Source organism: Pezoporus occidentalis, unplaced genomic scaffold (assembly GCF_034315485.1).
Source record: "Pezoporus occidentalis ecotype Australia unplaced genomic scaffold, CSIRO_AGI_Poc_V1 ctg30, whole genome shotgun sequence".
NCBI classification, from domain to species: Eukaryota; Metazoa; Chordata; class Aves; order Psittaciformes; family Psittacidae; genus Pezoporus; species Pezoporus occidentalis.
Genome location: NW_026914941.1, coordinates 3,583,679 through 3,600,249, shown reverse-complemented (window position 1 = coordinate 3,600,249; position 16,571 = coordinate 3,583,679). Strand labels below are relative to the sequence as shown.

General features: G+C 39.2%; 1 long non-coding RNA gene across 1 annotated transcript; it reads right to left on the bottom strand.

The window, feature by feature from the left end:
• Positions 1-1,115: 1,115 nt before the first annotated feature.
• Positions 1,116-10,702, bottom strand: LOC134168126 (uncharacterized). Its single transcript, XR_009966440.1, has 3 exons — positions 10,632-10,702; positions 2,426-2,526; positions 1,116-1,268 (listed from the first exon to the last, which is right to left on the bottom strand). It is a non-coding gene; the product is annotated as an uncharacterized LOC134168126 (long non-coding RNA).
• Between the last annotated feature and the right edge of the window lie 5,869 nt (positions 10,703-16,571).

The window sequence follows — 16,571 nt, the reverse complement described above, 5'->3', positions numbered from 1 at the left end:
ATTTAATGGAAAAAGGGAATGTGAGGAGGAAATGTGTTCACGGAGGAACAATATTTTGCAACAGCAAGACAGCTGGAAAACCTGCATCCAGCCTTGGATGCACTGAAATGGTTATCATGGATAGGTTTGGTTAATGTAAACTATCAATAAAATGTAGTCCTATTCCATCCTCCACTACTTTTTTTTTTGCTTTTTAAGAGAAAAAAAAAAACCAACTCTTCCAACTCTGGAATAAAGAATACAAAGCTTACTCTTGCTGAGCCAAGTAGTCTCTTTAACAAAGAGAATCACACTTCAGCATTCTACAGCACCTCTGTGGCATATTCTTCTCATCAGCCTTTCATTGCAGTACCCTCATCTTTTCTCAGCCCCACACACAAAGAACCACTGTGTACATTTTGCCTCAGATGGCTTTTTCTTTCCACCTTCCCCATTGTTTGCCAGGGTCAAACATAACTGGGTGAGGGAGACGCCCTTGCAACAAGAACGGAATAAGAAGTCAGTGAGAAGCATTATTCCTGAACATACAGCATCTCCTGTACTCCAGGAAAAACATCAGGAAACAAACCAACCATCATATTTTTAGTTCAAAAGCCACATGAGGTAGGGGCGCATGCTTGGAAACCTGTTGAAAAGCTTATTTAAAACTATCATATAAAAATAAGACTTGACAACTAAATCAGCATTAAAAATAGTTTCTCAGAGATAAAATAATTTAAGGGTTTTCACAGTTAACAATCTGCTTTCTGGAAATAAACTTCATAGTTTACTATAAAATGATCAAAGAGAGATTAGGTAGCTATTCAATTTACTGGAAAAATGTTACACCATACCAATGAGACTGAAAAAATGACTGAGGAGCTGAATATGTTATAGATGTAATGAATCCAAACAGTAATAGAAATTCAGTGGGTATGGAGTCATTAATGTTAATTTTATGACTATTAAAATCACCAAGGGGAAAAAAATTGCTGGCACTAAAGCTGATAACAGCTAAACAGTCCAAAAGATTTCATTTCTGAAAGTATAACAAATGCATTTCTAACTCTGGAGATTCTTTACAACATATGACATAGAAAGCATAGAATACACAGGGTTTTTCACCTTCTGTGGATTTGCTAAAATTAACTTCACTGGCCACTCAGCATCTTTTGACAGTTAAGTAATACACTGACAAGAGGGTAAAATACAGACTAACTTCTTTCAACGGGACGGGCTTCAGTGATCCCATGGCTTGGTGCTCCTTGAAAGCAAAGGGGTTCCAAAAGCTGCAATGGAAAATTTATCTGTCAGTGGAGATGTCTCTCTGACATTTTAGGATTTTTCTCTAACCCTTTGCTGGTTGCCACCGTTATAGATCTCCCTGTTCTTTGAGCAGAGGCACGGTAGGATCATTTGTGAGATCCTGGTTTTCACCTTCACATTGAACGTGTGAAAGGCTGTGTACAGCTCAGAAATTTAGAATAAGATAAACCAGCCAGTTTCGAACAAAAGAAAACCTTTGCCGTGGCAGCGAGGTTACACAGAGTAATGATGTTGGGTTTACATTGTTGTAGTTTTCTGTACAAAATTCTGTGTGGTCTGTAAGGTTGGCTCAGAACATGATCTTATGAGTAACCTTATCTTATCCATGCCAGCCATTTCAGGAAAAAATTAAGTGGCAAAATGGTGCATGTGACTATGCTCCACAAAATTAGATTTGAAGTAACATGACTAACACTGCCCTGAAACAGCAGAGTGAAGTTCACACTTAAAAGAACTAAGAATCTCCTTCCTTTTTATTCCAGAAAACAGTGTTGTTATTCTCTGAAGTTAATTCTTCTCCATTTTCTGTCTCTTGAAACATAGTAGCAGCAGGAGATTTTGTGGGAACAGTTTGCAATAGCTCTTTTAGGCATTAGGTTTCAGTACTAATTTGGAAGCTCTTTTTAAGATGAGTCTTCTTTTTCAATGTGAATCTCAACAATAATTTGTCAGTTACGTCTCACATTTCCAAAAGTATGTTTTTATCTCCAATTGTCTCTAGTTTCTTTAGGAAGGATGTAATTTCTAGGTGAGGGAAATTCACTTCTTGATTATGAGAATAGAAAGAAATGTCCATCAAATTTATTAACATATATTCAAGGTGCACTTGACAACATACCTTCCCATGAGAAAATGAGTAATTTAAAATCCCAGAGGTCATAAAAAACCCAAATTTCCAACTCTAAGCTGCAAGCTGAAAATGAAATAAGCACAATCTAATAGTACAGATCAAGAAAATGTTACATATCCACACCAATACGTATCTAAGAATGTGCGAATTGTGACCCTTTTCTTGCCAACTTTGAAATGACAACTAGGACACAATAAGATTAGGAGCAGCCTCAGCTACAGCAAAGTTATAACAGTAATGAAAATGGACATTCTAAAAAATGCCATTCACCTCTCCTGCCATTTGAGGCTGGACACTCTAATGACATTTCCAGGCAATTTACTTAATCATTTTCTGTTACAACAGCTGTCATCATCTGTGATCTGAAAATACTAGAGAATTGAAGAATGTGATGTCTCATCACAAGTCAAAACTTTTTAATACAGTTTGCAAATGAATGGTTGTGGACCAGTTCCCTAATATTTGCCTGACATTCTGATTTATGAACCTGATTCTCTGGAGAAATGTATTTCCAGTTTTCACAGCCACTTCTCCACATCAGCTCTAATCACCCTGTTTCTCTCTTCCCAAAGAATTATTTGGTATCTCCTTTTGCTATCATTAGCAAGCAAGGAAGAAAATTATTAGTATTATTACTTCCTGAATTCAGGTATTTGGAAACTACTTTTGGAGTTCTATTTTATACTTCTTTTAAAGTTCTCCTCACTTAGAGACAGTAAGAAACATCCTGAAATTGAAAAGAACACCCACCGAGGTGTACTCCAACACCCTGAAAGTTTCTTGTTTAAACTTATATATTCTAAATTTATGCCACTAAAGGGTCTGCCTGTTTTCATTTCCCACGTCTTCTACTTGATGACAAATGTGAGAATAGTGTAATTAGTTTCTATTGTAATGAACTGTAAAAGTTATAGTAGATTATTAAACTGAGAAGCATAGAACAATATTATCATTAAGGATTTATAGGTTATAAAATTCAAATTATATATATTTCATAAATTCTCTCTGATCTTCACAGCTATTACAACTTTCCCAAATATCCTTCCTGTTTCTTCTTTCTGTCTGGCAGACTCTCACAGGTTAAGAGAGTTAAGAAAAGTTGCACAGAGCTGAGGAAATGGAAGTTTTTACACAGTTCACCAGTTGCAGGTATGCTCTCGTTGGTTAATCAGCATGATTTTCTGTGGCGTTCTGTGTCCCGGCTACAGTTTGTGTTGAGAACACCCTACTTAAAATATGTTCTTTCCAGTAATCAAAGGAATCATAAGCTTTTAGCATAGCACAGCATATTATTGTATCCAAGAGAGAACTAAGAGCATTTTCTAGAGCACTTGGTTCTCTCCTGCATCAGCTTCCTGACAGGCACATTTTAGAAATGGAAATTTAGCCCTAACCCTTCCCCACTTTTTGTCCTCTTGTAACATAAACAGCATAATGGTTCCATCCCAAAAGCTTTGTACCTGGCAACACTGACACCTTGCTGAGAGCAGGCAGCACGTAACGTTAGCTAGTGATCTCCCAAATTGCCATTTTTCTTTTTCAACTATCTCTACTGTATATCTTCTTGATAGAAAACTATCAGATGAAGTGCTTCTGAAGTAAAGAAACTCACTTCAGAGGTTCTGCAGATTTTTTCCCCTATTTTTTTTCTTAAATTCATGGCTTTAAGAAACACTGACAGTTTTGATGGAAGACATTGCTGCCAGCAAGAAAACAGATGCAAAATTGAGGAAAATGTGTGAAATGTTGAGAAGAGTAAATCAGTGCTTCAGTGTCAGAGTCACTATTTCATTATTCAGATGCAGTAGGCTGAGCAAAAAAGATGAAACACGTCAAAAGTAAGAACGAGGTTAGTATTGAAGTTCACTGAGAAGCCTCAGCATCCAAGGCTTCTGCTTTGGAATATTTATAATTACTCGCCAAAATCCTTGTGCTTCTCTAACTTTCATCCTTTCTGATCAACATACCTAAGCATATTTGCAGCATTTGTTTCACTTTACTGTACACCCACCACAACTGAATTTTACCACTGTAAAGCTATGCTGTAATGAATCAAGCCCAACACATTTATTTACTTAAATATACAGAAAAGTTAATACTGAGAGAATGTAACATGTTTGGGAAGGTTGCAGGAAATTAAATTCCTTTTAGAAAAACATCTAAAATATGTTAGCCACAGCAGGACGGGATATATTGCCTGTAAATTAGACAGAATAGGGCTGAGTAAGCATACAGATGTACGACTGTCAGTTCTGGAGAAGAGGACACGGATTCCTACATTTGTTCCTGTGTTTCCTTTTAAATTAACAGCATTATCATTAGTTTTGCCTCTTGACAGAAATAACCTGCAGAAGACCTAATATTGGCTAACCTATGGACCTAGCCGGTACCAACCATACCGCAAGTTGGAGCCAAACCCTTATTCTGGGATACATCATCTACATAAAATACATCTAAGTGTTCACACTGGAATGCTAATGCAAACTCTCTTCCAAAAATGACAAAACATTTCATTTTAATCTTTAAAATTACGTTCTTACTACATCTTATCCAAATCATCCTTTTCTGTCCAACTTCACCACTGTTTTTAATAAACCCTAATGATAAACATATTTGAAAAGCAAAATCAGTTTGGTAACAACCTCCCAAGATTATTTTTTTTTTCTTTTTAACTTGCCAGGAAACAAAAAAGATAATTTTTTATTTACCTGTTCAACAGCCTGGACTTTTCTGATACATTGTAGACAACCTGCAGAAACACCTCCCTCAGCTGAGCCTCTCCCACATTCTCAGGAAAAGCCCCGGATTTGGCAATCTGGGATTCTCTGATACATTTGCCAGTAGACACTGAACAAGGCAATGTTCTCTGTGCTCACTGCTGCAGTTTCGTGCGCTCCAGAGGAACACAAGATTTTGGAGCCTGGAGATGATCTTGCTACCTGTTAAACATAATAACCATTAATGACTGATTTCTACCCACATTTTTTTTCCCAAATAAGGCTTCTTATTAGTGTCAAGTACCATCATTTGCAATTTTTGTAACAGTTTTTGCTTGTTATCCAGCCAACACATTGAAGGAGAAAGCCTGTAGCAACATTTTTGAACGACGTCTTCTCCAGGCCTTAGTGGCAAGTCTTCACTAATCAATAAACTTCATCCATAAAACTAAATGCATTTCCAAGTATCGATCATATGAAGAGTTGAGACAGCAAATAGAATGTGCCTTCTGAAAGTACTTTTCCTTCCCAAATAAGCCTTGGTTATCCTGCAAGATTTTCAGCCTGATGGTAATCTCTCAATCTCGCAGGGGAACACACTGCTTGTTTCTTGTGAATTAATATTTTATAGCTTATATTGTGCATTACAATTTTCCAGTCCTCACTTGAGATGAAAGAGGCATATTTATCATTTCCAAGAACAATAGTTTTGTTTCAGATTGTGCAGGGAAGGACCAGAGCCCTCCTAAAATGAGCACGGAGGAAGGGAAGATGAAGGCAGGCTTCCCAGAAATATAAAAAGGACCTTTTTTAACTTTTTCTCTTTGCCCTTGATCAATCTCTTTTCTCAAGGTGCTTTTCAACAATGAGGCAGGGTGGTGTACTTGGCACTGTCAGACCCAACATTCCCTCAATGTCATTTGAAGAAATAATGATTTTCTACAGGAGAAAATACTGTAGAAAGGATTCGACAGATAGCGCAGCAGACACATTTTTCAAATGGGACAGACAGTCCTGCAGTTTTATACCAATTTTTGGAAAGCAGTAATATACCATGAAAATCAGAGATACTGCAGCTCCGCTTCACATCTGACCTGGGCAGGTGGAAGTGGCAAGGCTTTGGAAAGAGAAACAAAAAAGCAAAGAAAAAAAAACACCCTAGTAATGAGCAAAATCCAGGCTGAAGGGCTTGAACAGGAACTGTAACAACAAACAAGATGTTAGAAAACCATACGCAGAATATATCCTTTTCCATTCAAAGCCTTTCTGTTGCCCTGGAGTCCCAGATGATGCCCCTTATTTCTCCTGAAGCCCTTGCTAGCACAGTGAAAGGAAGCAAGTGCTTTAACAGCAGTACCTGCCTTCCCAGAGAAGCTCCCTACCAGGGAAGAAAACCTCCCTTCCTTCTAACCCACTGCGCATCTCTCCTCCCAGCATCTTTTTTGCCAAGGCATCATCACAGGAGAAGGCAGACTGCCTTCCTGCACTCCCTCCTTGGCGGCTCCCTGGGGGAGAGCATGGGTAAATCTGCTCAGGATGGCCTTCAGAAGCAGGCAGTGAACGCTGTTAGGGCTACTAACAAAGGAAGTCGATCAACACCTTTAAACAACAATATTCCCTTCCTTCAAAATCAAACATATAAATGAACTAAACAGAATTCCTCACTCAGGCAAGGCAGATTGTCAAAGCTGTATTTCATATATCCCTTTTAAACACAGTGTAGGTTTTCCATGTTCTTGTATCACCTCTGGCAATGGGCACAGCAGGGTGTGAAACACAGCTTGTCCCCAAAGGCGAGGAGAAGCCACCGTGCTGGCAGCAGGGAAGGCCAGCCAAAGTTTTTACACTACCCACAAAGCGAGACCATACCCTGCCTGCAGGCAGAGCTCAGTCCATCTCCCAGGCCAAGGCAGATGGAGGGAACCGAGGGCAAATAACAGGCATGGCTTTGCACAAATAGAGTGCAACTGCTCTTTTCTCTGTGGTTGTCCTCTTTGCCTGAACACATGACACTGTATTTCCCATCAAGCAGAGCAGGCTTCCACAAAGTCAAACTGTACGTATACATTGACAAACATAAGGACTTGCTTTGAGGCCAATTCTGTGTACAATGTGTGTACAAAATACTTGTAGCGGATTTCTTTAAAGTAGGTAGTAAACAACATCATCTCAAAGTTTTATTTACATCAAATTTAAGATATATTAAAATATGAAATTCTTCAGGGGTTAGTAGTGCTGGATAAACCAATACCAGCACACACATGTGCAGAAAATAGAAAAGGGTTAAGGAACCCTTTTTCCCTTGACCAAGCATTTCTGAAAGCTGTTTTAGAGGTGGGGTATCCCTGCATTTGCATAAAGATGTTGACAAACCTGTCCTGCATTTTAGCTTATTCTTGGAGTGATTTTTCTTTAATGTATGACCAAAATAAAATTGTGTGGAAAGCTGTAGTGTATTTTGATTGTTTATAGATGCTGCAAATAGTTTAACAAGCACCCTCATGATGTTTCTTGCTGTAGGCAAAACATTTGTTTTCTTCTGCTTGAAAGTAATGGGGTTTTTTACTATTTCCTTTTTACAACAATTCAGAAACACACTAAAAAGAATGCTTCTAGTATAATCTTTTATGAAACAGACAATGGCACGAAATTCAATCCAGATCTCATTCTATTAAAATCAAGCTATGCCAGACATTGGCCACCATGGATTGCAAGTTCTAATAAACGTTAAAAAAATCTATTGAGATTTTGACTATTACAAAAGTCTTCAATGCACAAAATTCCCTACGCAGAAATATGTAAAAGATTCTAATTTACACCATGCTGTCCTAATACTTAATTAATATTTTTGCTCTAATTAACAGTTACTGAGTAGCCTATTTACGATTCTTTCCTTTCATCGGCTCTCCCCTTTCCCTCCCCGTGTTTGCACATTTGCAATATTAGCTCTCTGAACACTTTCATAAAAAAATATTAAATTACATTTTGCCCACCTATATTTTCAATGTAACAAAGAGCTTCTGGGCTCTAAAGCTCTGAAGGACTGGCAACCCAAGGACGGCTACAAGAGTAGCTTAGCAATGCAAGCTGGAATATATTGAACCTTGTTAAGGGACACTCCACAGTATCCCCAAGAGTTGTTTGTCTTCTTGGACACAACAAATAAAAATGGTTTAGAAAGCATTGCTTTACACACACCCGCGTCCTTACTGAAACAAATACATATTCACAGTATTGGGGAAGCTGCAATCAAAAGTCTGTTCCAGAGGTGTAAATCAGTAAACCCGTTGATCTGAGAGGAAATATGCAGTATTCAGTAAAATCCTGATAGTAAAAGTATCAACGTAAATCTGTGATGGTAACAGTGATTTATGTGGCTTGTATTTGTTCTCATTTTTTCACTTTAAAAATATTTTGTTTTCACTGACATCTGTTTATAGATGTTTACAGTCTTTCATTGAGAACTGATATCTAAAGTTCTGGCATCATCTGTAAGGCAGGGGGAAGATTGGTTATACAAAGGAATGGAATCACCCAGTTTGGACTTTAAGTTCTGCTCCAGAGCCAGCATTTCTCCCCTGCATGTGCCCTGGTGCCAATGCACAGTTTGAGGTCACATTCCTTCAATAGAGCCAGATTGGTTTTTTAGAGCAAGGGAACAGTAGTTTGGTCCAAGACAAGTAGCTCCCAGTGACACGCACCAGTACAGAATGAGCACTTTATAGGAAAGACAGTTCCAGCAAATGAGTTCAGCTGGACCACTGCCATCTTTGTGGAAGGACAGCAAGACAGCAAGAACACTGCAGTCCAAGTAAATGGCCAATATTTTAGTTGTTAGTGGCAGAGTAAAACATAAACAAGGAGTTTTACTGTAGTTCCCAAGTTATTTATGGCTGAGATGCACCTGAAAGTTAACAATTAGTAGGAAAACGTGCTCTTTACAAGGCTCTTGAAAGTCCCATTAAGTCTGTATTTACTTAGCATTTTCTCTAACTCCCTCATTGGAAACCAAGCAGCAGCAGTTTCAGAAAAAGCAGTAAGGGAATAAATGCTTATTTTCTATTCTAGTGCAACAAGACATGGCTGAACTCCAGAGCGCTCAAATTAAAACTGGACAAGCCCCATGACATGCCTTCCAGGTTCAACCACAGAATACATCTCCAGAAGAAATTCATTACCACATTCATCCCAAATGGAGACGTTGCCTGCAGACAGTATAATCCAGGAACACCTGAACTGCTTTAAAATTTTGAGACTACGAAAAAACCAACAGATCTCAATGCCCTGCTCTGCATGGTTCACTATAGTGAGGCAGAAGCAATAGGCTGAAGCCTGCACAATTTCAAAACAAGCATGCACAGATTCAGCCATACAGCTCTTATTGATCTAAAACCATAAAAGTCACCTAGAAGTGTTCAAAAATGCAGGACTATAACTTCAGACCAAAGCAGAGTAATCCTGTTTTCAAAGTTCCCTGATAAGAGCTGCAGTCTTTTGAATTTGCCTTGAGTTTCAGTTTGAAGATCTACAAAAAGATATCTATCTCTAAAGTACTCTGCTCAAGAAATGTCAAATGTAAACAGACTTTGAAGGAGTTAAACAACTGTTTCCAGAGCAGTAATGATCAATTTTAAGCTTATTTATTGTTTTAGTTTGATTTAACAACACAGAAAGAAGACCTCAACACAAAGCAATACCATGTAGTGAAGTGGTAGGGTGCAGTGTGATTAGACAGATATTGCTGGGTACCAATATTAATTCTGGGGTAATGCATGTACATACAGCACTTTGCAGCTGACTTCATTTTAATATGTGTAGAGTGTATGTTCTGACAGCTGTGTGTCATAACAGGATCCCATCTCTGTCTCACATGATTGATGTGCATCCCTTGAGACTGCTATCTTTCACCACAAACAGGTATTATACAGGTAGTTAGTGTGAAGGGGGTATCATCTGTTAGAGGAAACCAAGGGGAAAAAAAGCCAATAAACTGAAAAGGGTTGCTTTTATTTAAAAGCAGCAGGACAGGGAAAATAGTTCTTTAAAGAAGAACCTTTCATCTCACAGTGCAGGCTTAGAAGATATAAATGCTTCCCAATTTTCATATATGAATATCTAAATTCAATCTACAGACAGAAATTGAAACAAGAGCGGCCTGGTTTCCAAATATACCAAAGACTTTCAATTCTTCTGGTCTCTCTCCTTTTTATATCACGCTGGCTTTTCAGGTATCTCTGTATTGCATATTGCAAGCTCATGCAAGCTTCTTTTATGCAATGTTCACACCGGCTGAACATGAGCCAGCTGCAGGCAGGATGCTGCCTCAACAATGGCTCCTACACTCAAATATGGAACAGCACTCGGTATTCTAGTAACTGCATGGAGAATGGAACCGTCTCTTGCAGGTCAGCTAAGTCAAAGTTCAGAACAGCACCCTCTATAGTCCTGTATGTTGCCCATGTGCCTTCCTGATTAAAGACGAGATTGTAGTATTTTATTTAAATACTGGATTTAGATGAAAAAAAACACCAAACCAGGAAGACTGTTGTCCTTGAATGCAACCTAATGTGAATTGATGGCTATTGAACAACTAAGTGAATACTGTATATTGCCTTTTTTTTTAACAAGACAAAACACATACTATGCCCACACACGTGTGTGCACATGCAAACACACACACATCCTCAGATTCAGGTGTCTGAAGTATAAACTGATGGAAATTTTGACCTCTTAACACAAACACTGTGAAAAGAACAAACCTTTGAACACAGCCAAGCCATCTGGGAATTATCTGAACTTGCTCATGTTCTTCTGATCACACTCACATCCGACATGTTGGAAATAGGACTACACATACACTGCAGGGGAAAAAAAAAAAAACACCACAAAAAAAGGTTCTACCATTTCTGTCTCTATGCCTCCCATTGAAAACTAGTTGGTTGGTTGGTTTTACTGAAGGAAGGGGAGAGAGGAGCAGGGAGACCAGACAGAGGGTGATTATCCAGCTATTCATGTAGGGAGGGAGTTACAGGTCTGTGTGTTTAGCACAGTAAGACCTGGATAAAAAGAACCCACCAAAGAGAGATCCAGTACTACAGACTAGGCTGACCCTGACCAAGCAAGTGCTGTAATCACAAAGCTATGAAAATACAGCTGCTGGACCTGGTAATCCCGTGGGCACATGACTATCAGAGAGCCAAAATCCCTTGCTATGGTGAGATGACCCGACCCTGGTTTTGCTGGCCAAAAAGGATGTCTGGGAAAATGAGGAGATTCTGTAGTCTAAGTGGCATCACTGTTCTTCCCACTTCCCTTGGGTCCAGTGACCAACTCTCTATACAAGAGGAAGGCATCAGGGTAAAAAAACCCTTCCTGGTGGGTAGCAGGTACTCCATAAGGCACATAAATTCGCAACACCTTTATCTTTTGCCTATCGGGATTCACATCCTGGTGAAACTTCTGAATTACAAAGGTGTTGCACCTGAAGTGCAAGGGTAACAGTAAACACCAGGGGACACATTTAACGTATTCTAGCTCAGCTGAAATAATGAACATTTACTTCATGAATCCCATTAAAACTAAGTGTGAGATATGCTAAGCAACTTAGCACTGTCAGAGTAGAGATACCGTTGAGACTGTCCTGAAGCCAAGCTTTTAACACTAGTGTCCTGGGTTCAGCAGTAGCAGTCATTTTTCCCCTTCTTGGTAGTTGGTGTAGTGCAGTGTTTTGACTTTCAGCTCGGGAACAGAGCTGATAACAAGCGATGTTTTGGTTTGGCCAAGGACTTTGTGAGCCTCATGCTCTGCCAGGGAGGAGGGGAAGCCAGGAGGAAGCAGAGACAGGACACCTGACCCAAACTGACCAAAGAGGTATTCCATACCACAGCACGTCATGCCCAGGATGCAACTGGGAGTTAGCCGGAAGGGCTGGGAGACTGCAGGGTTGGAGGAGGTATCGGTCGGAGCGTGGTCGGGCTGGGGGGGGCGAGTTATCGGTTGGCTGGTGGTGAGATGATGTATTCTCTTCCCTTGTTATTTCCTTTATCATTATTATCACTGGTGGTAGCAGTAGTGATTTGTGTTATACCTTAGTTACTAAACTGTTCTTATCTCAACCCGTGGGAGTTGCATTCTTTCCGATTCTCCTCTCCGTCCCTCCGGGAGCAGGGGGAGGGCAAGAAAGGGGGGGAGTGAGTGAACGAGTTACCTGACTGGGTTTAAACCACGACAACTAGGATACATTAATTTAGGAAAATGATTTATTAACACACAGATTCTGGCCATCCAGTGGGTTAGACTGAATGCAAACTGACTCAGAATGAGCGACTGCTGGGAAGTACAGACTTTTTTCTGCATTACCCCTTTGAAGCAGCTGTATGGCAGCCTGAATGTTTCCCAAGTGTCCTGAAACTATTACATTCTGCTAACAGGTTGACACCCATAAGCACTGCCAGAATTGCTCTCGTCTATCCCTCATTATTCCCACTTATAACCTACCAACTATAAGTACTTGTTCTCTAGGTAATTGCTTCACCGTAATTCACTATTAACTCTGGCCACACTAGAATGAATGGATCTAATACTAACAGAAATTAGAAAATAAAACCCCCAGAGTAGGTACAGAGGATCACTTGGAAATCTCTCAACTTCAAACTCCAGCTAAGGAATTGCTATTGAACTACTATCACTCACATCACTGCAGGAAAAAAAAGTTTAAAAGCCCTCTGAACATGCTTGCCAACCTGCTTGGCATTGGCATCACTAGTGACCTAAGAAATGGAAATATCCATCTTCAACTGTTAGTAACTTTTTTGTCCTCTCAAAATATACTATCTGTCCTGAAGCTGAGCATCAATCAAGACTATTAGACAATCAAGTCTGGTATTGATTGACAAGGCAACAATATTTCTATATTGTTAAGTTATCTCAAAATCAAGGATTAAGAAAACCCACAGTATGTGCTGCTTAAAAAGTATCTGCTGCTTAAAAAAGACTTAAAGCATTCCACATGATGAGTGCCATAAAAAGAAAATCACCGTGTACTAAATCAAAAATACTGCCACAGAATGTTCACCTCCAATAAGAAGTAAAAGCTTCCCCTCTAAAAAAATAAATCTCATTTCCAAACTAAGATTCTTTGTGCTTATATTATTTCAAGCAGGACAGCAATTCTTAATTCCCTGTCTTAAATTAAAGTATGTCACAGGGCTCTTCCTCTGGACTAACCCAATTCGTCCTTGCAAACACATCTTCAAGAAGACAAAGAAAAAAAAAAAATGACTTTTTTTGTTGTTATTTTTGTCTTAAAAACCCAGAAGTACTGATTCAATACTGACCTAAGGGTGGAGGTCAATACTAAGCTGGGCATTTTGCAAGAAGCCCAGTGTGAAGATGAAACCCTTCTGCTCCGTTGCCTGAACTTGCTGTCTCTGAGCCTCAAAGTAGCCCCAGCAACACCCATCTCCATCTCCTCTTCCCAATTCAGAACAGAACACTGCCTGCAGCAAGCCACGACATGCTGCTCACACGGATGTTTTCTGAATGCTTTATCAGCTTCTCTGTTATCATCCTTCCCTTCCACCCCAACACACCTTGACAGTTGCTCCATATTATTCCGCTTCTCAATTAAACTCTATTTATGGTTCATATTAACACTAAAATCATTATTCAGCAGAGAGGGCTCAACTGACCACCAACAGAATTCTACTCGAGATCCAATGTTAGTAAAATCTACTAATACCCATCTCATCAAAAGGCTGACCAGCACTCTTCCCAAGCATGAAAAATACAATGTCAGAAAAACTAGCAAGCCCCTATACACTAACAGAACCAGCCATGGTTTTTATGGCATTAAAGTACTCTCAATGAAGAATACCAAGTACAATTGTTTCAAATTAAATCTTCCAAGCTTGTAGAAAAGACTACTGCCAAGGCAAAAAGCACATTTGGATTTTAGCTGATGACTGATTATTATTAGACATTCAGTACTAGATCTATGACATCGAACCTACCTTTGAGAAATTTTAAAGATCTTTCCCAATGTTTCTGAGACACATTTATGGATAGTTTAGGACTTTTCAGAGAAATTGCACCTCAGAATTTTGTTTTACTGACAAGAAATAAGATGGCAACTCTGTTTAGTTTTAATAGACCTACTGAAGGTCAATATAGTCTGCATATTTAAACCTCTAGAGTAGGCAAAAAGTGAAAAGGCAAGTAAATAATCTTAAAAATACCAGAACCCAACCATAAAATTCTATTGGTCATGTTTGCAGTGATGATAGTTTATCTCCCAAATAAAAATCCCAATTCACCAGTGAGCAGAATTATTGAAGTAATGCTGTACTACACTGTTTTAATTCCAGGTATTTGAAACAATGATACCATAAAATGACCTGGAGTGGTGCTGTCGCATAAATCTCCAAGCACATTCCATGTCCTTGATGTTCAAGCCTAAAATTGTTTCATTCTTTAGCTGACAGTGCACACTGTAAAAGTTGCAGTTTATCACTCTTTTTTCATTCTTCTCCAACAGTTACATTACCACATCCCCTTTTATTACTATCGCAGGGTGTCACTATATAAGTGACATCAGAAGGGGAGAACAAGGATTTGCCAGGAATAGTCGGAATTGCTCTGCAGTGCCACAGAGCTCTGCATTTCAGAGAAAAAGGGACAGCCTTGCATTTTAGCATGCTGAACATGCGCTAGCAAATCTATTGCCTGTCACCACAGTCCCTTGGACTGGATAAATTATATCCCACAGTTGGGTAGTACAAAGGTAATTCTGTTGCCATATGTTGTGCCAAAGAGCTCATGCCGTGACAGGCTGCATTACAGATTATGCTTTCCCATGCAATGCTGATTTTCTTCTTCATCTGTGAGAGATAAACCTTGTCTCCTTTAAGATTTTGAACTATCCAAAACAGTACCTCCAACAAGCTGGAGATGCAAATTTTGCTAAAAAAAATTAAAAAAAATATAAAAAAAGGGAAAGGAAATAATAATTTAAAAAAGGAATGGAAAAAAAAGAAAGAAAAATAGCAGAAAAAGTCCAACAATTTTTCAGATTTTGGAAATTACTTATCTTGCCCCAGTATACAGCCAGAATTCACTATGCGTCAATCCTGCAGGAATTCCAGTTCCAGCTCCAAGTTAATAAGTCAGAAAAAATGGAGTCAAGAACACTGTGATCAGCTTCACACGTTTTCTTTATCAGACACACTGCAGTATTTTTGAGTTTCTTTGGTTGGCTGATTTCAAATGCTGGTGCTGGCAGCAGCTCACACATAGAGAAAAGAAATATCATGAGAGAAGAAATAAAATAGGTAGAGCCCCCAGAGCATGTTTAAGAGATTTTGCTTGTCTGTTCAATTTATTACTGGATTTCATTATTTAGCAGAAGTGAACTGAAGTAGTTGATAACATGCCACAAATGATTTCACCCGTCGGCATCCAGCTTGGCTCAGGAATAATCAAAAGCCATTGTTACATGACTAGAGTTGGACATCAGAGAAAGAAGGTCTGTCTGAAGTCTTGTTCCTGGGAAGGAAATGACCACATCGTGTAAGTCAACTCAGTGAACACATGGGTTTCATCTCTGCTTGGCCAAGAAAGGTTGGAACAGATGATCCCCGAGGTCCCTTCCAATCTGGTATTCTGTGATTCTATGTTTCATAGTGCACAGATGAAAATAACTGCATTTTAGGCATACCTACAAAATATAATACTTAAGGGGAAAGAATGGACAGTAGGTACCTAACATCTCACATAAGAAAAAACTACTCCTAAAGGCAAAAGGCTGAGGCAATGAACGCAGAGAAAATCAAACACTTGTATACTTTTTTAAGAATTGTGGAGTCTCCTACATTGGAGATATTCAAGGCCCACCCGGACAAGTTCCTGTGTGATGTATTCTAGGTTACCCTGCTCTTGCAGGGGGGTTGGAATAGATGATCTTTTGAGGTCCCTTCCAACCCTTGGGATTCTGTGATTCTGTGACACACTCCCTAATACAGACAGTCTTATGCTGCTCAGAGCTGATTTGCTTCAGTAATTTAAAAAAAACCCAAACCCTCCTGGAAGAGAAAGAGACACTCAGAATGGGTTTTGCATAGCAACAGCTTTTGGAATGCAAAGGCTTGCTACACAAGAACATTTAGGGTCAAAGGGTAAGAAAAATCTTTACTGGAAATTCATTCAGAGTCATAGTCACATCAGTTCCTCATCCACCCATACATCAAGAAAGAGACTGAGATATATTTCAAGGAATCATGTAGGAGAATGAACCCCAGCCCACACTGCAATCATCAGAAATGCTGCTGGCAGAATTGGGAGTCAAGGAATAGCAAGCACATCTTGCCCACCAAAAGCAAGCCTAGGCCTGACAGAACACTGACCCCCATGGTGATTTTCATCTCTTTTAAACAACGAGTTTAGATATTTGTTATGCCAGTAGGCAGTCTGTAATCCTCACCCCAATTTCAAGGTTACTAGAACATACTCCTTCAGATTTAAGGCCTTTTGCCTTCAGCTAAAATAGATCTTATTCTAATTATCTTCATTATAACTCCATAATTCAGGGCTCCCATGGGCACTAAGGGTGTAACGAGGACAGCATAAATTTTTATGTCCATTCACCTCTAAATTAGTATGAGCTTATTTCACTGGAAGACTGTGCTAAGTAAAATAAATTCTTT